This window comes from Nipponia nippon, unplaced genomic scaffold (genome assembly GCF_047370975.1).
Source record: "Nipponia nippon isolate SJK-2023a ecotype South Korea unplaced genomic scaffold, ASM4737097v1 scaffold_6, whole genome shotgun sequence".
NCBI lineage: Eukaryota > Metazoa > Chordata > Aves > Pelecaniformes > Threskiornithidae > Nipponia > Nipponia nippon.
In genome coordinates, this window is record NW_028262380.1 from 10,533,780 (window position 1) to 10,556,624 (window position 22,845).

Sequence of the window (22,845 nt, forward strand, 5' to 3'; positions counted from 1 at the left end):
TAACAAGTTCGGGGAGAGGTAACTGTACCTGGTTTAGCCATTACCCAGAATATACAGACAGCAGGAGGTTCCCATTATGGCCTGGGTGTAATGACAGTGGCCGGGAGCTGGTGAGACTCCAGCTGAGAGCCTTTATGTCTGAAAAATTCAAAACAAACAGCTTTAGAAACAGAGTGGGTCTTATTTCCACTGCCAGAAAAAGTGATGTTTAACGCGCAAGGGCAGTGTTTATTTTTGTGTATGACACACATGGACACTTTGATACAGATCTAAGATGCTTTTTTTCAAAAGAGCACTTACTTGGAGCTGACAATGGCAGGCCCCATTACAAAATTAGTAAATCATTTTCCTCAAGAGTGAAATGTGTCTGTTTTATTCCTTCTGGTAATCCGTATCCTTCATCAAGAAGAGACATGGCTAAAAATTTTAAACAGATATTGGAAAACCAGTTCTCATTCTTCCTAACTAGAAGTGGCACTCACAGGAATTCACGTTTCTTGAGGACCAAAGAATGACATGCAAGATGTTACAGAAAACAGGAGCAGGTTAAAAAGAAAATGCAAGCTCTCTGGCCTCCAACAAAATGAAAAACAATGACAGGGATTGACTTTTTTTTTTTTTAAGAGAGAGAATGAAGGGGAAAAAATACTCTCAGTATGATAGTGAAACATTGCATTGCCCCAAGAAATCAGTCCTTCTTATCTTGCTGTGAGCTTCCCTTCGATCGTTGTCCTGAATCATTGTCCTGGTTTTGGCTGGGATAGAGTTAATTTTCTTCCTAGTAGCTGGCATAGTGCTGTGGTTTGGATTTAGGATGAGAATAATGTTGATAACACACCGATGTTTTAGTTGTTGCTAAGTAGTGCTCACACTGGTCAAGGACTGTTCAGCTTCCCATGCCCTGCCCGGTGCCCAAGAAGCTGGGAGGGGGCACAGCCAGGGGGGCTGACCCAGGCTGGCCACAGGGCTATGCCATACCATATGCTGTCATGCTCAGTATAGAAACTGGGGGAGTTGCCCCAGGGGCAGCGATCGCTGCTCGGGGATGGGCTGGGCATCGGTCAGTGGGTGGTGAGCAATTGCATTGTGCATCTCTTGTTTTGTATATTCTTTTATCATTACTATTATTATTATTAATTTTCTCTTCCTCTGCTGTCCTATTAAACTGTCTTTATCTCAACCTACGGGTTTTACTTTTTTTTTCCGATTCTCTCCCCCATCCCAGTGGGGGCGGGGGGGGGTGAGTGAGCTGCTCTGTGGTGCCTAGTTGCCAACTGGGGTTAAACCCCAACAACCGTATTTCACATACAACCAAAGATACTGGAAAAAAAACCCACAACTTTTTTTCTACTACCAGTGAGTGATACCAGAGTGGAGCAATGAACTGTTTCTGAAGTATCTCCTTACTTGATCTCTGGTGGATCAGAAGAGCTATGATGGGATTCTCCTCTCATGGAGAACCTTTTTAAGGTGCTTAGCTCATACCTCTTGCCAGTAGGAGATGCTTCCCCTGTGGATATAGGGCACAGCAGAACATCCCTACATTTCAGGTGTGCTGGGAGATCATAAAGGAGAGTAGGCAAGGTTCTGTTGGTGCCTCCTGGTGCAACATTGCACTAAGCACAGCTCAGATGGATCGGGATCTTTAGCTTTCTCTTTTGTGGCAGCTTAGGAAAAGAAACATTAGATAAAATGGAAAAAATACATAGTTTAGATTAAACAGGATTCTGAGTGCTTGGGAGGAACCTGACTCATTGAGATGAATGGGCTACGCAATGGCCAAAGAAACTTTCAGGTTATCACAGGGAAAGGAATACTGTAAACTATTAATTTATCCCATTAGTGCCTATAGTCATTGTCATCACTTGCTCATTAACTCCAGATGTAACCTTAGATTGACTATGGAAAATGCTATCTCAGTGTGGAGCACCAGCCAGAAAAATTACCTAAATCCTTAGATGCATAGAAAACCAGAAAATACAGTGCCACAGTCAAGGGAATGGCTTCAACTGGCATGGTCTTTGTAGTTTTACTCATTTCTAAAGAATTCAAGATATGAAGAGAGTTATAAAGGAGGCAATGGAAATGATTAGTCACAGGGATGGTGTGCATGGGCAAATAGCGTGGAGCAGGTGACATGCCGAATTATCACAACGATGTGTCCTTAGGTTCATGTGCTCAGACCTGCCTCAAGATTTCACTGAGGCCCTCAGTGCAGCAGGAGTCAGTGCTCAGAATCCACAATGCTGAAAACAAATGCCATGATATTAGACAGGATAGTTTTTTTTCAGAGATACACAAATATTTCAGGGCATGAAAGAAGTATCTAGCAATGGAAATCTTGCTTACAGGGAAGTTATTTTTTTAATTTTCCGTCCGGTGGTTTGTCGCGCCTTCCTCAGAAGTATTTAATGCTGAGCGCTGCTAGAGAACCTGGTGGAAAATTCATATGATCTAGTCAGGACGTTATCATATAACTATATGTATAATTTCATTCCTTTGGTTTAGATAATATTATTGAAATGAATAAACTGTTCACTTGCATACCTATTTCTAGGACAGGACTTAACTGCTGTAAAGTACCGTCCTGTTGTTTGCGATGTGAAACAAGTAGTCATAAGTTAACATGCTTGACTGAACTTCCTCATATTACCACTACTAACCAAGAGCTGGGCTTCTGCTGTGTGTCTTGCTCATGTTCACAGAAAATCGTCTTGGAGGACAAGAGGCGTAGGCAGAGTGAGTGATACGAGGAAGGGGCATATACAGTTTTGTGTACAAAACATTCCCCCTACGCAAACGGTACTCTGGGGGTGGCTGCTATTTTTAGTCTCAAATTTAAAAGCCACAGTCCAAAAATAAAAAAGTGTCACTACAAATAATAGAAGTGAGGCCAACAGGTCAAATCTGGGCTCTTGCCTTTTTTTTTTTTTTTTGAAAAGTGGATGTGTGTGGGCTGTGAGGATGGTTTGAGCGAGTCACTGTTGAGAATGAAGAACAGCACGGGAAACAAAAGAAAAGTGCTTTAGGTGTTGATGATTTCCTTTTTCATAATAACAATTGAATGGAACATATTCGTAAAGCTCACATACTGTACACCTACGTCTTATGTTTTTTAGAGAGTATGTTAGGTGTTTAATCCAAGGTGCCATAGGAGGACCTAGTGCTTCTTTTGACTTAATCACTTGTTTAAAAATGTGGTTTAGCATGGCATGTATTTTTATGCAGCAAGAAGGACTATTTATGACAGAAAATTAGTACACAGTAAATTAAGGAGTGAAATGATAATCTGCTCTTTACCCTGCATTCATTCCCCATGAGGACACTTCTGCCCTTACGTGCAGAGTGAAGCAGCCAGTTCTCTCTGAACTCATCCTTGCTTACTCTACTGTTGTTTCCATGTGTTTAAGTCCCTCCAAAAGCACTAAATGTCTCACTTGTATGTGAAGATGTGAGATAAGGCTCTGTTTGGCCTCATGCTATGTAACCTTGGGGGTTTAGTCTAAGATCAATTTAGGCACCCAGGCACTCTTTAAAGCTATTGGGGCTTCAGAGGGAAATTTCAGTAAGTGGAAACAGTATTGTTAACAGTGAACTGAACCAAACCCAAACCTGACCTGCAGAGCAGCTTCAATAACTTTTTTTTATCCTCTAACTGACACTGAAACTTTAATTTTATGTTTCTGTTGATTACAACCAGGAAATGAAAGCCCTCTCAGGGTAACAGCTCAGCAAAGGCTCGTGTGTCCCAGCAGGGACCCGTTCAGCCTAGGGACTGCTGGCACCTCCCGGGTCCGGCCAAGCTGCTGCATCTGCCTCCCTTCTGCCCCCACCTTTCTCTCCCCATATGACTCACCCCGTGCACAGCACACGTTCCTGCCCCTGCACCGCAATGCCGTGCTGCTCCACAGCCCGCAGCAGGGATCTTTCTGGTGCGGGGGTTTTTTGCACTTGCCTGAAGTGAGCTCCATCTGCACTGCGCCTGGCAGGAGGAGGCTGACTTTCATGTTGTGGGGGTGAGCGGCTGACTGCTACTGCCAGCACTGCCCCTAAAGCCTGCTGAACCCCTCAGCCTCGATTTCCCACTATCAGTCTCATTGCATATCCCTGCATATGGCTGGGGGACTATCCTCGTGTGGTCTTTCACCTACGTCTCTGTGTGTGTGTGCTCTTATATTGCTATCTTTTCTGCATGCAGACACACATCTACTAGGTGTGGGTGGGAATGGCAGAGAACCATAAGTTTCTCTCCTTCAGCTCCAAGGAGAAGGTGGAGAGAAGTGGAAACACTATGCTAAGACAATCACAGAACGGTTTGGGTTGGAGGGGACCTTTAAAGATCATCTAGTCCAACCCAAATGTCTGGTGTCTGAGCTGAAGATAGGTTACAGAGACATCTTATCGCAGGACTTCCCGTTTTTAAGACTTATGTTTTTTTCCTGGGAAGCAGTTCAAGGCCACCAAATAATTAGGGATTGTTACTGGCCCCAACTGGAACTGAAACAGAAGTAAGTCTAAAAGGTGCTGGTCTGAGTCTCTGGTTATAAGCATTCTTGTCTAGAGAAAAATAAGTCAGGAGGAAAGAGGGTTAAAATAAACTTGAATTAATAAGGGAAGAATATAATTTAGATTCTGCTGACTCTCAAGAACTGTTCTGATGATTGTTTTGTTTGGCCTTTCTATCTGCATCATGATACAAAACCCTACAGCTTGAGTTTCAGTGATTTCCCTTTGAAACAAGATAGTGTTTCAACTCTCCAAAGACTGAAGGCTGAACTCCTACCACAGCTGTGGTGATGGAAGTGCAGAATAACTCCACTGACCTCAGTCTCAGTTGCTCTAAATAATTTTATGAGGTACATCTTTAGCTAGGCTTTCCTGTCACTCTTGTATGTGAGGGGGGTTTATGTGGGTTGGGTTTTTTTTTCCTTTTGCAAATTTTTTCTAATGATAACAGTGCCTTCCGGAAAGCATTGGATTGACACTCTGGACATCAAAGCCTTCTGCCAACAGAGCACATACTGAAACGCTGCCCAGCCTATCTTCTTGAAGCATAACCTGAAGGCATCATTTGTTAAGAGACGAGGATAATTCAGTCTCTAAAGCTACTCCAGCCCTTGCCCTAAGCAGCTAGAACAAAGATCAGTCTGTCTCCAGACTCCTTCACCTTTCTTTTTTTTTCCCCCTAACTCTGTTGAAAGCATTTCCCAATGTCTTTTTCTTTTAGATAGTTTGACAATAGACTGAGTAAATTTCCCCTATCTTGTGGTCGTAATTCTGGTCATTTCGGGAAAGGCTGCTGTTCATTCATTCTCGTTTCTTTGGACGCCCAACCTCTGCGGTCAATATGTGGCTCTTACATCCTGTAAATGATATGACGTTTCATACCTGCTCACCACGTGGGTTAGTCACGCCTGGTCACCAGCATCTAGTTCTGAGTTATTCTCTTCCACTGCTTTTCCTCATAGCAGATTTTCTGTCTTTTGATTTCCAAGGGGTCTTGGTTTGTGGGTTACAGCTCCTACAGCCTTTCATCTGGCTGCATCAGCTCAAAGGTCTGAAGATGGTCTCAGGACGCTGCTGGCGTCACCAGATACAGCATACATGGGTTGGGGCAGCAGCTCTCTGCCACGGGAGCTCATTTCACTGGCAGCTACAGTGGACATGAAAGGTAGTAGTGGTAGAAATATTTCTTGGTTTCTGTCAAGGCAGACGCTTCCATGCAGGGGACATGCACTTTTCTTCGTATATGTTGTCTCCAGTCTTATCAGAAACCACAGATTTACAACTGATTATCTCAGAGGTGAGGGAATCTTCTGGCCTCAAAGACATAGCAAAATGGGTCTTAATTTTGTGGTATTTTCAACAGACAGAAAGCTTTCAAAAGCTCTAAGGGCTGAGCCATTTCTTCTTGATAGAAACATCTCATTGTGCTTTCTCTGTGAGGTTATCTTCTGGGTGAAATCAGAGATCCCTGCATGCAGAGCGTTCTTGCAAAATCCCTCAAGGACAGGTTTTGGGGATTGGTTTCCTCTAAACATTATTGTTGCAGAACAGCAGATTATCATTCAGTCTCATTAAAAAAGCCAATAATTAGCATGTGCTTTAATTCCATTCATATATTTGTATCAGGTAAGTTCCTTAAGTTACACATATGTATAAAAGCTAAGTTTCAGTGGATGAAGCTAATTCATAAAGCCTAGGCAAGTATAGGTACAGAATTACTTATGGAAGTAGCGGGGCGTAGTGCTGGGCAAGGGATAAGAGTGGGAAGTCTTTAATTGTTCTGCTGGAAGAGGTGGGTTTAGCTCCACTTCCACTCCCTTCCCTCCATGTCCTGCCACCAGATGGGGAAACCTGACTTCACACGGTCACCGCTGCGAGCAGGAGATGGCACCTCCCTGCCAAAGTCAGGCTGGCACCTCCAGGGCAATGCTACTGACAGGCTTGCAGAAGGCACGTCAAAATACCTTTCAAAACCGATTAGAAGTGAAGAAGTTTTGCAGAGATAAATTGCATGGGAAGGGAATTCCTATCAGTGTCTGGGGAAGAGACTGATTGTAACAGACACCATCCTTTGTGGTTCTCTCCGAGGAATGTATCCTCCAATGTGAAATGTAAAGGACAGCAGAGCTCCCAGCCATGGGGGTCAAGGAATATGCACAAGCAATTCAGTGGATACGGGAAGAGATTTTTGTTGTTGATTAAGCATTTTTTTCTGTTTCTTCACAAATATTTTATCAACATTTTTTTATTTTGTTGTCTGGCTTGAGTGTTGTAAGTGTATATTTTTACTTCCCATTTCTTTATATCTCTCTGGAGACAAGGGTGGATTCAAAGTACCTGCCTAATCTTAATTTTCCTTTTAAAGATGTAGCAATCCTTAACACTGGAACACCCCAAGCAAGTTTTCAGCTTCCCTTCTGCTGGTCTGAAATACCCAGAGGGTAAGAGAACATTGTCCATAGGAACTGCACAGGCCAGTTTGAAAGCTGGTGCTGTGGAGGTCAGCAGAAGCAGCAGCATCTCCCAGGGGCTAATGCCAGGGGGAAGCTGGAGATAATTGGAATAAAATATGGTTGAATGTTGTGTGTATATATATAAAAAATAATATAATATAATATAATATAATATAATATAATATAATATAATATAATATAATATAATATAATATAATATATAATAATAATATAAAATATGCTAAGAATACCAATTCACAGCATAAGGGGAAAAAAACCACCCCTTTACAGGGGCAAAGATCCTCCTGTCACTAGGGTAAGCAAACCTGCACCCCAAAACAAACAGTGTAGTACAAGGCATCATTTACCTTTAATTTCCAACCACTGCTCATAGTCTTCCTCCTCATCTTCATCTGGCGACTGAAACACACTGAGGCGGTTAACGACTGGGGTCTCTTTGGAATGGGAGTAGTTCTTCGCTTGGTGGAGCATGCTGCTCAGGACCTGACCGGGACGCTTCCCAAGTATTCTTGATAAAATAAATAAAATAAAATAAAAAGGAGAAACCTCACCTGAGCCCCAGGTGTCCCTGTGAAGCAGTTCCCAGCTTTCAGGGACAGTCTGTGCGATATTGCAAGTTTGGAAAATCTCAGGAAGGATTTGCCGAGGTCAGCCTGAGGCAAAGGATTGCCCAGCGCCAGACTGTAGGGAGGTATTTTCACTGGCAGGCTCAGCACCTCTCTGATGGTGAGCAGGAGGCAAAGAATAAGTTCACAGCTCTGGGAGTGCATGAACTGCTCATGTTGGCCAATCGGCATGTGTCCTGAAACACATCTGGCCTTGGGCTCTGCAGTCAGTATTACTGGGACACAGCTTCTTCCATGTAGGATATAAATCCGATCGTGTCCTCTGAAATCAGACACCTAGAAGCTTTCATTCCAATATTTTCTTTTCCAGTAGTGGTGGTGGCAGTGTTCCCAATGACACTGTGGGAAATCCAGGTTCAAGTCTTTTTTTGTGTCTGGGATGATACAAATTCCTGTTGTATAGATGCTCATGAGAGGAGATGCTAGGAGCAGGAGCTGGACACCTGGACTCCAGTTTCTGCCCATGGGATTCTCCATGCACTTCATCCTGTGACACTGCACATAAAAAGTACCATCCTCCTGCAGCAGGAACCCAAGCCTCCATGCTGCATTCCCTCCAGTACAAGGGTTTATCTTTACAGTCACTCTATACCTTATAGAGACTTGATGTGCAGCAGTAAATGTATGCCTTTGTGGCACAACAGATTTTCAAGCATCTGAATTCCCTCCAATACAAGGGTTTATCCTTATAGTCACTCTATACCTTATAGAGACTTGATGTGCAGCAGTAAATGTATGCCTTTGTGGCACAACAGATTTTCAAGCATCGCTATCAGAGCTGGCTCTCGGAAAGCAAGCTGAGTAACAAAGCCATATGAAGAGTCATAGAGCTCCGTGCCGGCTGATTTAGCCTATTAGCTGGGCTAATTAGCCCAGATGGAAAGCAATACTAATGCAGTCACTCTGCTTCTGCTTTCTGAGCCAGTTTGTTCTGAGCCAGTTTGTTCAGAGCCAGCTCTGGTATTTCTACACAGTAGCACATTGTCTGTGTAAATATATTCTCCATGCCGCAAATCGAATCACTTTGTAGCACCCTTACTGCTTGCATGTGCCATTGCTAACTCATATCTTTCCATGTCCTGGGGACCCCTTGTATAGGATATACAAGGGAAAAGGCACAATTTTCCCCATGTTATTTACTGGTAGAGTTGGTATTTCCTACCCCAGATGATCTAGATCACATCTATTTTGTAATGAGTTTTAATGTAAAAATTCCTTAATGCTGCTGTGAGACGGCTTCTATTTTGCAGTACCAGCATAGAAGAGTATTTTATGCATTATTTCTAATGCAGCTGTCAGTGTTGGAAAACATATTCCAGTGAAAAGATTAAACAGTCTACACAGCAGGGTACAAAGCAGACTAAAAAGTAGGCTAAAAGAAAGATATTTCTAAGTGGGTTATATTCACATGGATATAAAATATAGAGGGAAGAAAAAGAAATACTGTTCATCAAAGCTATGATCAGTTATGTAAGGGGTGAACAAGGATGACTGCTTATGAATAATAATTCTTCTTTTGACTTCTAGCTGTCCTTTAAAAACATAAAATACCGTTTAGAAACAGATTATGGAGCACTGGAGTGAAAATGCATAGGAAGGTCTGGGGAAAAGAATAAAGTATACCAAATTGTGCTGAAACCTATGAAAAACCATAACGAATGTCAGTGAACCTGAAGCCTAAAGGAGCAGAGGTGGAGAAACTGAATCTGTACCACAGTCCTCAAAGAAGAGGCACCAGATGTCTATCTGCCATCAGGGAGAACGGATGCCTTTGCAGGAAACAGGGGATGTGTCCTTTTGGCTGTTTATTTGCCAGCGGTGCAGTACCCTCACCAGAAGTGGGGACGCTGTACGACCGTGCCAACTAGCAGAGCGTTCACCAGCTGGAAGCATTACAGGCGGATACGGGGGTGAAAAGGACATGCTGGTGCCAAAGCTGCATTTCCATGACACCTAATCTGGCTTAGAAAAATCTCTAGGAATTTGTAGCAAATTGCCTGAGAGGTGATAACGAATTTATATTTAGACAAGGAAATTCTCAGAGAAATTTCTCAAGGCCTCAGGTGCCACACAAAGCATAACAAATATTGGAGGGCAGATAAGAAAACATGTTCTAGGGAAGTTACCCTGAGTTTTCAATCATAGCTGTAATTCTGTGCAAATGTTCATGTAAATGTCAGCTCTCAGTCAGGAAGGTGGGTAAGCAATAACTTCTATTTGTTTAAATGATAATTGGTGTTAGCGAAGGGTGTAGCGTATTTTGGGCTTTCCTGAGGCAACTTTACCAGAAAGGCAACTGGTCTTAATCTCCTGATATCAACAGAAGGAAAATTTGCTTCCTTAGCTAGTTTCTTCCACTCTGTACATATTAGGGATCCATACCACTAATATAAATATCTTGGGCTCATCTTTATTTAGGACTCCATCTTTGTGTCACCTGCAAATTTATCCATGGTTATTTTCTTTTTACTTCCATGTCAATGATGGAAATAGTCAGTAGTGTTAGTCCAGCATAAAACCCTGCTAGAAACACACCATTTGATGATGATCCCCACTGAGGACAAGTTGAAACCCTTTGTCTAGTTCTCACTCTGTGCACTGTTTGGGTTATTTGTATTTTATAAGGCCACATTTGTATCAGGATGTCAAGGTTGAAACACTGAGTACATACTTATGCTTTCATTGAATTCTTTATCTGTTTTTCCACTATTTTATGTGAGATTGACAAACTTAAATATTTTCTTGCACAGATCTTCCCCACAATGCATTTGCTTGTTTTTAATGTTGGCACAACAGTCGCAGTCTTCTAGTCTTTTGGAACTTCACTCTAGCTGCATTTGATAGTGTAATGCCAAAATATATGAAGAACTATCAGTAGACCAGAGGTACTCCATAGCCTGATTTTGTACAGTTCTGGGTGCAAGCAATGCAGGCTGGTTGATGGAACAGTATTTATCCCAAGAGATGCATTTTACCATCACCTGACTTATTTGCTAATTTGACCGCAGTTCATCATCTTCATGTGATGTGGGTACATCATATCCCTTCCTCCAAATATAAACTAAAACCCTTAAGTACTTCTGCATTTTCTGAATCGTTATTGACAGTTTTATCATTTCCTTTGACTAATGGGTCTTCTGCGGTAGCTAGGATTTATTTTCTTCCTAGTGCATGTATAAAATTTCTTTTTGCTGTCTTCACTCCCAGCTTCTTCATAACTTTAGTCTCTTTTGACAGTTTTCTGCCATACTCTAGCAGTTGCCCACCCCATGGCAAACCTGTCTCTGGCAGGCTATAAAACAATTCTGTGATGAACCTGCTTCCTGGGGAAAAGGCTGCTCGCACATAGCGTCACTTGCGACTCAGAAGACACAAGGGCTCGGTAATTGTTTGCTGAGACCATCCATACCTGTATGTAGGGTTTTAGCTGTGGGGAAAAAACATTTCTGCGATAAGCAGTGCCCGTTCGCGTTCAAGGAATTTAGTATGTTACGTATTCATGTGAGTGAGCTGCCTGTGGGTACTGCTGGGTGTACTGACTGATCCCATGACAAGCTGAAGACATCTTCAGCGAAGAGATAACCAAGCCTTTCATGTTCTAGAAAGCCTTGAGGTCAGGGTGTGGGTTTGCACGAACCTGCCAGACCCTGAGAACGTGACCTTCACCTCAGTCTTTCTGACCACTGCAGCAGTGGAGGATGCAGCAGAGGGGCCTTTTGCACAGGCCACAGAGATAAAAGAAAGAAGGGAGGAAATAGCTACCACATCATACCTTCAGCACAGTAGCAGAACCTAGGCTTGATGTGGTTCCTGTAAATCAACTATATTGATTTGTAGTAGAGGGGAAAGGAGAGAGAGCACACAGACGTATGGAACTTTTGGTTGCCTCAACATGAGCATCGAGTGCCATTTGAGGTGCTCTGAGCTGTAGGGCCATGTCTCCAGCGGCAGCTCCAAGGATATGGGTGCCTCGTAGCTCCTATGTCATACCTGGCAGCTCCATGTGAAAGTTCAGGATACCTTCAGGCATCTCAAATGGCATAAAATGCAAATGTTTAGGCATCTGAATTAAGCCCATTGAGTGGGAGTTGGATTAATGCACCTTAATTGAGGGAGCTAAGTGGAGGTATCTTATTTGCAAATAAATCTTCATAACCAGTGGAAATCTAGTGAATGCACCCTAGTAATTTGATGAAGCATAAAGGGGTGCATTTGGATAAGCTGGGTAGCTCTTTGGAAATATTGACCAGGGTCATCGTGGCTAGTCAGATGCCTTGGATATCTCACCTGGCCCCTGGCTGCTGCTCCCAGGGTGCAGGGCCTGTGTCGTAGCTACCCTCCCTGTGCAAATGTCACGGATGCTGTAGGGCATCTTAAATAACATCAGCCATTTATGTGTGAGCAACAGGGAAGCTATAATCAAGCCCTGGAACTCCACTGGCTGCAAAGGAAAATTACCCAGCTAGCTCACATATAGACATTTAAATGTCTGTATCTTAATCTGGAGCTGAATCTCACCCCGCTGTGTTTCATACAGGACTCACATAGGTTAAAATAATTGTTATTTCTAAGCCTAACGTTAGTTTGGCTCAAAAGATAAAATTTCTAGATTGCATGTCAAAATGTAGCTGCTGTAGGGAATACTTTGTGTGGTTTATTTTTAACCTGTGCAGGACGTCATAGGCTCAGATGCTCTGTTTGTAGAAGCAGAATTCACCCGCAGTTTTCTGTCCTTTGGGCCACTGAGACCTGCAGTCTCTTCACGTAATGGATGCACAGTAGCGAGGACAGGGAGGGGAGAGTATTAACATACTTAGCAGTGTACACCCATGGCCTGAAGCAAAGGAGACACTTTAATATTTCGTGAGCAAGAAGCCGCAACGCTGTATGATTGGCCCTCATAATATAAACAACAGCTTCTGTCACCTCAGTTTTGCTATCCTTTATTCCTAAAGTAAAGCGATGTTTTGCAATAAAAGAAGATATTGCAAAGGCTCTTTCAGGCACCAGTCTGTTCACATCCGAGACAGAGTCTTTCTACTTCTGCAGACGTGTCAGTTCCGATCAAGGCAAAATTTTCTTCACTTCCCTGAAGGGAAAAAAATCACTGGAAATGTTTTGTGGCATCAGTGAGTTTTGTGTGAGCAGAAACAGAGGAGAAGTGCCCCCTTCTTCTCAGTGGTTCAATATGTCACTGGATAACTCTGCCTTCACTCACTGGAGAACATGTAGCTTTGAATGGGGATGGCAGAAGTTAATGAAGAATTACTTGGATATATTATATCTTTCATATGCTAGGTTAACGGTTGGACTTGATGGTCTTAAAGGTCTTTTCCAACCTAAATGATTCTATGATTCTATGAGAAGACTTCCAATTGCTTTACAAACAATTACAAAATCAGCTTCCTAACACTTGGTGATGTAAAGCAAGGTGAAGGAAAATTCATGCCAAACTGAAAATATGTTGTTGGCTTGATTTCAAAAAAATATAGGGCTTGGAAAAGTAAGCAAGCTCCCTTATCATTGTACCAAGAACAGAAATAATAATATTTTAAAAAACTATGGAGAAACAAAATAAGCACTGATTGTATACAAAGTAGTTTGAGATGTGAACAGCTCAAACCCTTTAGGTTTTTGGCGGTAGGAATGAAGCCTTGCAGACAAGGACAATTTTACTGTGCACTGAAACTTTTGTTACCTTGTTTTACCAGTGGTTCAGCAGCCTACATGTTTTCTAAAAGTTTTCCTATAGACTTCCAGTTGTTCAAGTAACTGTATGCTTTGCGACTACTATTTTTTCTTACCATTATTATTATCTGTTCTTGATATGCAGACAAATATTATAATAGAGCTGACTGACAGGCTTCAAAGATCAGATTGGTGTAATTCCTCCTATATTCTTACTTCATATTGCGATGTTTCACAACCCATGGTCCCAGCATCAGCTCTGTTCTATAACTCCGCGGCATCTCTTGTGCTTGCTTATAGTGATCCATCCGATATCTGTTTCTGCCTTAAGACTATCCAAGGCATGGATATAATTTATTGTTTAAATAGCTTTGTCTATTGTAAAGCGTTATGTTCATTTATGGATAGTTAAATTGTCTTCAAGTGATGAGTCATAGAAAATACCAACACATGTCTCGTCTCCTTATTCCCAGTTCAAGGCTCACATACTTTCATTAGGACTGTTACAGTTTGATGTGTAAACTTGCCTTGAAAATACTGCATTTCAAATACATTCTTCAATCTAAAGTGGGCTGTCGGGGTTTGTAGTCATCTCTATTATGTCTGTCACAGAGTATGTGCTCTTCAGAGCTGGACCGCAGGGTACCAGACAGCTTCTCCAAGGAGACAACACTCCTTTGTTCATTTCTGGCTGTGTTTTTTGCTTATTAGTTGAATTCTTGGCACAGTTGTTGGACAGATGTCCACAGCAGTCACAATCACAAGACTGTTTTGGGTCTTCTGGTTGTTAGGTTTGGTTTCTAAGGAGCTATCAACTCCCTTTTCATTGTCTGTGCCCTTTTGAGACATAGCTGTCCTCTCCACCACCTTTCTGAAGAGCGAGGCAATTTTCTACAGAATTCTGAATATAGAATTTTCTCATCCTGATAGCACCACTATGTCACAATAATTCAGTTATCGTATCCAGTTCACGGCTATGTCTAATTTAAGACTTAGAGCTGTGTATATTAAAAGGACAAAAAAAATCAGAGGTGCTACCTCTGCAGAGCTTTCAGTGTTTGTACTCGCTTCACCTGGATCTTACAGAAAGTCCCAGCAAAATTCCTGCTGAATGTAGCAGGCAATCGATTGAGCCTGATGGAATATAACATGATGGCTCGCATGTGAAGAACCAGTCTGCTGGTACAGTTTATCAGGTGGCTGCAGAGATATCAGCTGAGGCACTCTCACAGTGACAAGGGAACAATTTATATAATATATTTTGAGAGCAGTGATGATAATGTAAGAACACTTGTACTAGTCGTATGAAGGGTCCATCTAGCCCAGTTGGGTTTTTTTTGCAGTTGGACTAGATGATCATTGGAGGTCCCTTTCAACTGAAAACTATTCTATTCTATTCTATTCTATTCTATTCTATTCTATTCTATTCTATTCTATTCTATTCTGTTTTTGTTCAACACCTAGAAAGGAGTGAACTTTCTGGAGGGAGAAATGGTATATTTTTTAACAACTGCTGATGGGTTTTGCTGCTTTAGGTTTGCCCAGGCTCCCTTGAAACCCATCTGAACTCCTAGCATCCACAGCACCCCACAGGCAAGGATCTACAGCCTAATCGCCCAACTACCACCTTTTGTGGTATTTGTCTATACCCTTTTTGCAATGGGGGAACTAGCACTGCACCCAGTTTCCAGGCTGTGTGAGGTTTGATGGATTTACAGGACGGCATAAGGCTGTTCTCCGATTTGTTCTTGGTTCTCCTGCTAATAATCGCTAATGTTCTGTTTGCAGTTTTACTCTTGCTAAGCACTGAACCGCCAGCTTTGTGGCACTGTTACAGCCCACGAGCTCATTCCTCAGCGGTAATAACCAGCTCAGGGCCCATCATTTTATATGCTAAGTTAGGAAGATTTTTGCAATTATCTGCACTGCATTTCAGCTTGCTCTGTTGCTCAGTATTATTCAGTCCTTCCTCACACTCAGCACTTATTTTTACTACCCCAAATAACTTGATATCAGCACATTTTATCACCTCTCTTCTCACAGTAAGTTTTGCATTACAGTACTTTTATCATATCGTGTATGACTCTATTGAACAGCTTTATTTCCATGCCAGTTCCCAAGGAAGGAAAATGCCTTTCCTCACTGTGAAAACTCTGTTTAACTCCCGCCTTCTTTTTCCCATCTTTTAGCCATTTTTTTGCCATTGGTGTTCAGCTTCTTGAAACGTCTTTGACGAGTAACTGCACTGAGGGTGTTTTACAAATCCGAATAGGCTCTATCAGCCGGATCTCCCTTTTCACATGCCTAGTGACTCCTTTAGGGAACTCCAACAGAATTACTTGCAAGGCATAAGTCCTCTGTCTAAGAGCTATGCTGACTCCTCCTTAACACATTATCTTTATTGCCTCTCCTAATTCTTTTATTACACTCTCTATTAATTCACCCTGGTCCAGATGCCATGTCTGTAGATCCCTGACTCTCTTGGAACCATTACAAAAAAATCACAATCGCATTTATTACCTTTCTCTTCTCAGATAAAATGCTGGTTTTAAGCAAGAGATTATACACCATAGTTTGAGATATATTCACTTAGAACTCCTTGGAGAATACAGTCTTGTTCTGGTGATTACCTGTTTGTCTTGTTCATTTAAGTTATAGACTTTTCTACTGATTGTTGGGTTTGTCACAGATTCTCTAATAATTCTCCCGTAAAGAAAGGGTTTTGCATGGGAACTTCCCTAACTCTTTTCTAAAAGACATTTATTCAGCTTTTCTGTAATGCTCTGCTATGATCTTATCTTCTCTGAGGGTACCTTGAAACCTTAATCTCATATTGACTCTATTGATTCTCTTCAGTAGAGCTTCCTGCTCTTGATGCATTTGGAAAAGGATTTACTGTTGGTTTTTATACTTTTTGCAAGTTGTTCTTGAACAACAGTTCTGGCCTATTTTATTATGCTTTTAAGCTTTTTTTTATTTATTATTGTCTTCATTTGGATATGCATCAGTCTTTAAAGGATTCTGTAACAGATTCTACATCTTTGCAGGATGAATAAGTGATAAAAAATCTGCTACAGTTTTGCTCAGTTCAAAAGGATAATTACAGTGAGGATTCTTACCAGAAAGAAGCTCAAAGCAGCAGTTAAGAGAGTTAAATAGTCTTCATGCTGTCTAGCAAGGATTTAAAGATAACTGTGGGAGGAACAGAGCAAACATAGCTCACAGATGAAGAAAGATTTGAGAAAGGGCATAAGGATGTCAGCACGGTCAAAGGGCAGGGTAAGGACGACTCAGTGCCCTGTTGCTAAGGAGCAAAGCTGGAAACAGCCCTGGTTTCCTTAGCAATACTTGCCACCCACACCAACAACTTGAGCTCTCTCCACCAGGCAGACGTAGGCAAGAGCTCCACGCTTCCTCACACTAGAGCGGTTCTGATGCTGCTGCTGCCTTCAGCCCTAGGCTGCATCCCCCTTCCGTTGTGCCTAAAATCAGCCCGGCTCCTGAGAGCTGTCTGCTTTCCTATTCTAACGATGATTTCATACCTGAATCCTCCTACGTGATGTTGAAACCCTTAGCCACCAAGTTTTCTGGTGTTCATGCTTTCATAAGCACGTCTGGAGCTGAGCAGCTCTGAAAGGTTGTATTGCTGTGCTGGGTTTTATATCTTGCCCTTCACTCTTCTTGGTGTGAGCCATCACAAAAAGGCTGTAGTTACGTGAGTAGTAATTTCTTGCTGGAAACTTCATAACCATGTAAGTTATATCACTTTGACAAGATGCAGATAATTTTACTCACTAGCAGCAGTCTGGAATTGTTCTAATGGTTTCCGTTACTGTGCAGTTTGCTCTAAGAGAGTGGAAAGAGTAGGAGGAGATCACAGCGTGGTGCACTCAAATCACGAATCGTATGTCGGAGGTTTAGCAGCGTGTTATTTGGGATTCTCTGCCCCTGCAGCTACAGCTAGATTTCGTTTACTCAGTTTCAAAAGCGAAAAAAGAGCACTTTATCTGGAGACAAGTTTCACTATCGCTATAAATTTGGTGTTTATTGTCATTCTTATTTATGTGCTTAGTGGGAAACCGATTACTGCAGTTTGGATTGTAAGGAAATATTCCTTTGGAACATATGATGGAAACTGATGTTTCTCACCTCTCTTATCAGAACACAGGTTAGCAGGTGATGTCATGTGGGAAAAGTTCATACTTTCTACTAATCAGAACAGGCAAGCTAAGGAAAATGCATTCTTCTAGTCTCAATAATGGCCTTCTCCTCACTTAGTAAGTATAATCATGCAGGCTGAAAATCCCAGCTATCCAGAGCGTGGTTGTTTCCTCTGAAGACCAGGTAGATGACAGATTACTTTCTTGGAATTTTTGTGAATCCCTGTTTTTCAAATACTTTTAATGTTCTTCCTAGATATTTCACGCAACTGCAAAACGTGCTAGTCAAATGGACATCCCCGAGTCTCCCACGACAGAACTCAGTAATGTAGACGCCAAACCCAAATTATAGCTGCTTCAACACAAACACACTGAAAATCAGGCAGAAGAGATGGTTGTTTTCTGTAGAGAGGAACGATACAATATGATTGCAAATGCAGCGCAGCAAAAAAGGGAATAATCTGTGTTGCCAGCAACAGTAATGACCGCAGAGAGATCACCTTCCTCTCGTCCTGCGCATCAGTGAGACTGTAATACTGAAGACGAGGAGGGATGTACTAGCTGTCAGCCAAATACATTGGAGAAGTATTAGTGAGTTTATTTCCTTAAAGCTTCAGCCGGAAAGCATGACAGAAATAGGCAAAATGCCTTCACGAAGCCTTGCTTTTTCTGGCATACTTCCTCCATCCATAATGAATTGTTCTGTGTCTGCAGGGATACAGCTGGGCCCTGGAAGAGGTTACGTAACTTAAATTAATTGCAGTATTTGTCAGCATTAAAAAACAACAACAACAACAAAAACCCCAAACCAGAGGCTTTATTTTTACCAAAGGCTTGGTAAGAGTCCTACAAACACAACAGAGATTACAGCTAATGAAAACATTTGCTCTTTTTTAGATCTCTTTATCTTTGGAATGTAACTATTTTTCATGTTTCTCTGGCACTTTTAACTAACAAAGATAAGTACCCTCTTTGCACCTAAATATATTGTCATTTTAACGCGTGCCTTTTGGGGAGAACAACCAGAATCCTCACAGCTCTGGGAGCAACTGTTATTATTTCTGCGTACTGGACTGCGAGGCCCCCATTAGGGCCCCTTGTGATAGTGCCTCTGGAGCTGGACTCAGGCTTTCAGTCTGCGTTCCCCGGTTGGGAGAGCAACTAAAAGGAACTGCAGCAAGCAAAAGCAAAACTGGCCGTGATTCTGGGGTGGAACAATAGATTGAGAAATACCTGAGCATATTTAAAGCCTTAGGTGTGTTGCGTATTTAAACAGGTAACTGAGTCCTGAATCCCATAGTCAGAAATCTTGTTAGTATCACAGTACCAGCTTTTCACCTGGCACTTCTCTATTTTTGTAGTTAAACAATTCTCTGATGCTTTTCAAGCAGAATACAAATACATGAAATTTGACACAAATGCTTCTGTTCCTTGGCACTGAGCATGTTTTAGCACGTTTTACAGGGTAATTGATAGAATTACCAATAGACAAAACAAAATACCGAGCAACCCTCCCACCCCACTCCGACCCCCACCCCAGGTTTGCATTTTGGATGATGCTCGGTTTGGAGCAGACAGCTTACACTGGGCTCTTTACAACTTCTGTGCCACATGAGTGCATGAAAAACAAGGAAAGACACTTCTACAGAGCAGCCGGAGCTCAAAGCATGTAGCCAGCCATCACAAATGGGAAATCAGGTATAAGCAGAGATTCTGCAAGAAACAGAAAGACTGATCAGTCTGGAGGCCAGGAAATGAGACTTGCCAAAAGTCAAGCTAAACTAGACATGTGAAGACAATTGTAACAAATAGACCAAGGGTTTGCAGGCACATTAAAAAAAAAAAAAAAAGGAACAAGGAAAGGGGAAGCAGGGCTGCAATGAAGCGAGGGACAACATCTTTCTTACAATTCCGGGTGAGCTGGCTAATGAATCACGAACAAATATTTTGATAAGTCTCTTAGTTTGGGAATCTAGTCCGGCTGAAAATCACGTACTGTTTTTCATAATGAGGGTTATGCAAATTCTGTATTTAAGAAGAACGGAGATGAAACCAGTATCACAGCTATAGTCCCTTCAATCTGATTTGTTATATGCAAATTTGAAGAAAAAAATAATTAAGGATGTGAGGTAAATGGGACAAAATGGATTTTTGTTCCCCAAAGTAGACCATGCCAGACTAGTCTGACCATTGTCTTTGATAAGAGGATGGATTTTTTAGATGAAGGTAATGTTATATTTACTGATAAAATGAAGTTGGGATGTTTCCTCACTACAGAAGATTATTGCAATTCAGAATAACTGAGTGGCTTCAATGGCTAGAATAATAGAAGTTCAATAGTATGTAATACAGTTGTGAGCTGGTAAAAGCTTTAGATACAAGTAAGGAGTGCATCAGTTTGAGAAAAGTGAGAAAGAGCAAGCTCATAAAATAATTATGATTTCCTGACGTTACGTGAGTGTGATCCTACAAGGTCCTGGGCACAGTGTTTCCCGGAGGAATAAGCAAGTGTTTGAGTCCTCTCAGCTGGAACACTGCGTGCAATTTAGGTCACACAGAAAGCTTAGCTTGTACAAAGGGAAAACTCAACTCAGAAGAGAGATGGAGAAGGGCCTGTTACCCTGTAATATAGTTTGTATAAAGGCTTGTCAGTTTAGCCTTCAGTTTGGGGGTGGGGAACCTTTTCCTGGCTAAGGACGAAACATGCCTTTCCAACACGTTTGGCAGACCACATGTTAACATGCTCCGCCATCCAGTAATAACACACAGGCTAATTTTAATCACAGGCTGTACCCCGTAAACTGGAGTGACAGAGCATATTCAGCCAACAAAACGAAGGTTCCCCACACCTGCTTCAGCTTAATGCCGTCAGTGCTCTCATCTGCCTTCTCTGGAGACTGAAAGTTCTGGGTTTAGTCAGGCAGGAAAATAAATGCTGTAATTTCCACCAACAAAGTCAGGATGTTCTGACACAGAACTCGCACTGAAATCGGTGGAAGCGCTACATACAAACAGCTTTCCCGCTTGCGGCCTTCATATGGGACTTATTTGTGTTACACAGCCTGCCCGTGGTTGTACGCAGCTGGCAGTCTTTGTGCAGCAGAAAGCGAAGGCCAGGGTAAAGGCTGTTGCTGGTTGCAACCAGGATACATGTCGTGGGAAAGTTTAAGAAACTTCATTTTCCTTAGGCCCTGCCAGCTCAATTACTCCCTTGTACTCAGAAATGATCTTTTTCTTTATGTAGAGACTCCTTCAAATCCAACAGTAGCTATGAACAGCGCTGGATTCATGTTATAAGTCAATCAAAGATCATCACTAAACCCCATTTCCTAACCAGCTTTTGCTAGTCTCTGTTGTACTGAAAACACGGGGCTTCGTTTCACAGACCAAGCACTCTCTCCATTGTTTTCAGAAGAAGGATTCTCTTTGCTACTTCATACTACAAATTTCTGTGAATGACAAAGAAAAATGCTAATAAATGGCATTCACAGGAAATATTGCACCGCCTTATTTTCTGACCACAGAAACTACTGTAATACCATTGTAAAGGTTAAAGGCTTTAAAACTAAAGTATTAGCTGACTAATCACCAAAGGAATCTGCTGCTTTTTATTCAAGTAAATCTACAGAATCATGCAAAGGTCGATGTTTTGCTTTGCTTTATTAAGTGCTCTTTTTTGGTTACATTCTTGTTACAAAAGTAAAGGGACTTAAAACTGACCACTTTGTACCTCTCACAGCAGTACTCTCACAGCAGTTAATACTGCTTTGTATATCATTTTTACAAGACCAAAAAACTGCATTCTAAGTTGCTGAGCATTTTAAATAGCTTTTTGATAGATTTTTTTCATATTTGGCTTCTGTATAATTTGAAATGTCTTTTTGAGTTTTCAATTTTCTGCTCTTCTTGCACGAAAAAAACCCACTCTTTTTTTAGTTAGAAAAAGAAGTCTGGGAAGTAATAAAAGGCAAATGGAGAAACAAACAAAAGCCCAAGAGAATGCAAAATACGGAATGAAATAAAAGCGTATCTTAAATTAACATTTAACATGTGAGAATGAAGTGAATGAAGAGAACTTCATCTTACCAAATTTTACAAGTCACCTTTTAAAGCACTTAAAAATACCTTTCCAACTGTGTAACATCTCTTGGGGGTACAGGTAAGCTTCAGAGTAACGGGGTCTGGCTACCACGGGTATGGGGAAGACCTGGATGAAGTCAGAGCTGAGCACAGAGGCGGCCCAGCGTCGCTGTGTGCAGCCAGCCTGGAGCCAGCACGGCCGGCGGGGCCCAGGCTGTTTCGGGCCCGGGGTACCTCTGCAGTGCTCCTGGTAACGGGAGCAGGGCACTGAGGCACCCCAGCTCCTTGAGGGAGAGCCAGGCTGCAGCTTCCCGCCCTGCCGTCCCCAGGCCCGGGCCGGCCATCCCCGCAGCGCCGCTGCGCTCCGGCCAGACCCGGCTCAGACCTGCTTCCCGATGGACACAGGGCACCGGGAAACGATCCGCACCGTTTGCAGGTATGTTACAACCTGCTTTCTCCCTGCCCCCGGTGTCTTCCAGGCAGGGACCTACGGCAGGCCCTGGGGTTAGTCAGGTGAAACCCCATCCTACCAAGCCATGTCCTCCGGGGCTGCAACTTCTACCCCTGCCTTTGACAGACCTGAGACCGCGGCCGCCGCCCACGGGGATCGTGAGGCCGCCGAGAGTTTTCAGCACACACGGCCCTGACAGAGCCGAGCGGTGGCTACGGCTTTAAACCCCAGGCTGGCAGGGCAGGGCAGGGCAGCCCTGCTGCTCCGGCACGGCACGGCGCGGCACAGCCCAGCCCAGCCCGCTCCTCGCCCAGTCCTTCCCCGGCGGCCTCCGCCCCACGGCAGGCCGAGGAGGGACAGCGCGGCACCGGCTGCCGGCAGCTCCTACCGGCGGCGGCGGGGCGGCTGAGGGGGGCGGGTGAGGGGGGCGGGCCCGTCCCGGCAGGTGAAGGAAGGGGCGGGCGCTGGGCGCGGCGATAGTTGGTGGGGCCGGGCTGTGGAGCGGGAATGAGCGGCCGGCGCGGCGGCTGTCGCTCGCGGAGCTGAGCTGAGCCGAGCCGAGCCAAGCAGCGGCTGAGGTAAGCGCCCCCTCCTCACGGCGCCCTCCTGACGGGATCAGGAGGAGGAGGCGGCGGCGTTCCCGTTCCCCCCAGCCGCCCCGTGTCCACGTCTCCCCTTCGCCCTCCCGCTGCTTCGCTGCCTCAGCGCGGTGCTGGAGGGCGCCGGGGAGCTCCTCGGGTGGGTCACCGGGAGCCTCGGGAAACGCCGCTGCCGCCCCGCGGGAGGGCCCTTGTGCCGGGCCGGCGCCCCTTGGAGCGGCCGCCTGGCGCCGAGGCGCTCGGGAGCGGCCGGTTTCCCTC

At 43.4% G+C, this 22,845-nt stretch overlaps 1 protein-coding gene across 11 annotated transcripts in view; it reads left to right on the top strand.

Annotated features, from left to right (window-relative positions):
- SH3BP2 (SH3 domain binding protein 2) overlaps positions 1–22,845 on the top strand; it is a 97,602-nt gene that overhangs the window by 31,388 nt on the left and 43,369 nt on the right. Inside the window, exon 1 of one of the 11 annotated variants that reach the window (XM_087737857.1) lies at positions 22,474–22,563. The exons of 8 other annotated variants lie outside the window; for them this stretch is intronic. The gene's annotated coding sequence lies outside the window, so the exon portion shown is untranslated. Of the gene's footprint in view, positions 1–22,473; positions 22,564–22,845 lie in introns of those variants that run through there. 2 more of the 11 variants (XM_087737855.1, XM_087737851.1) reach the window with 2 other exon arrangements.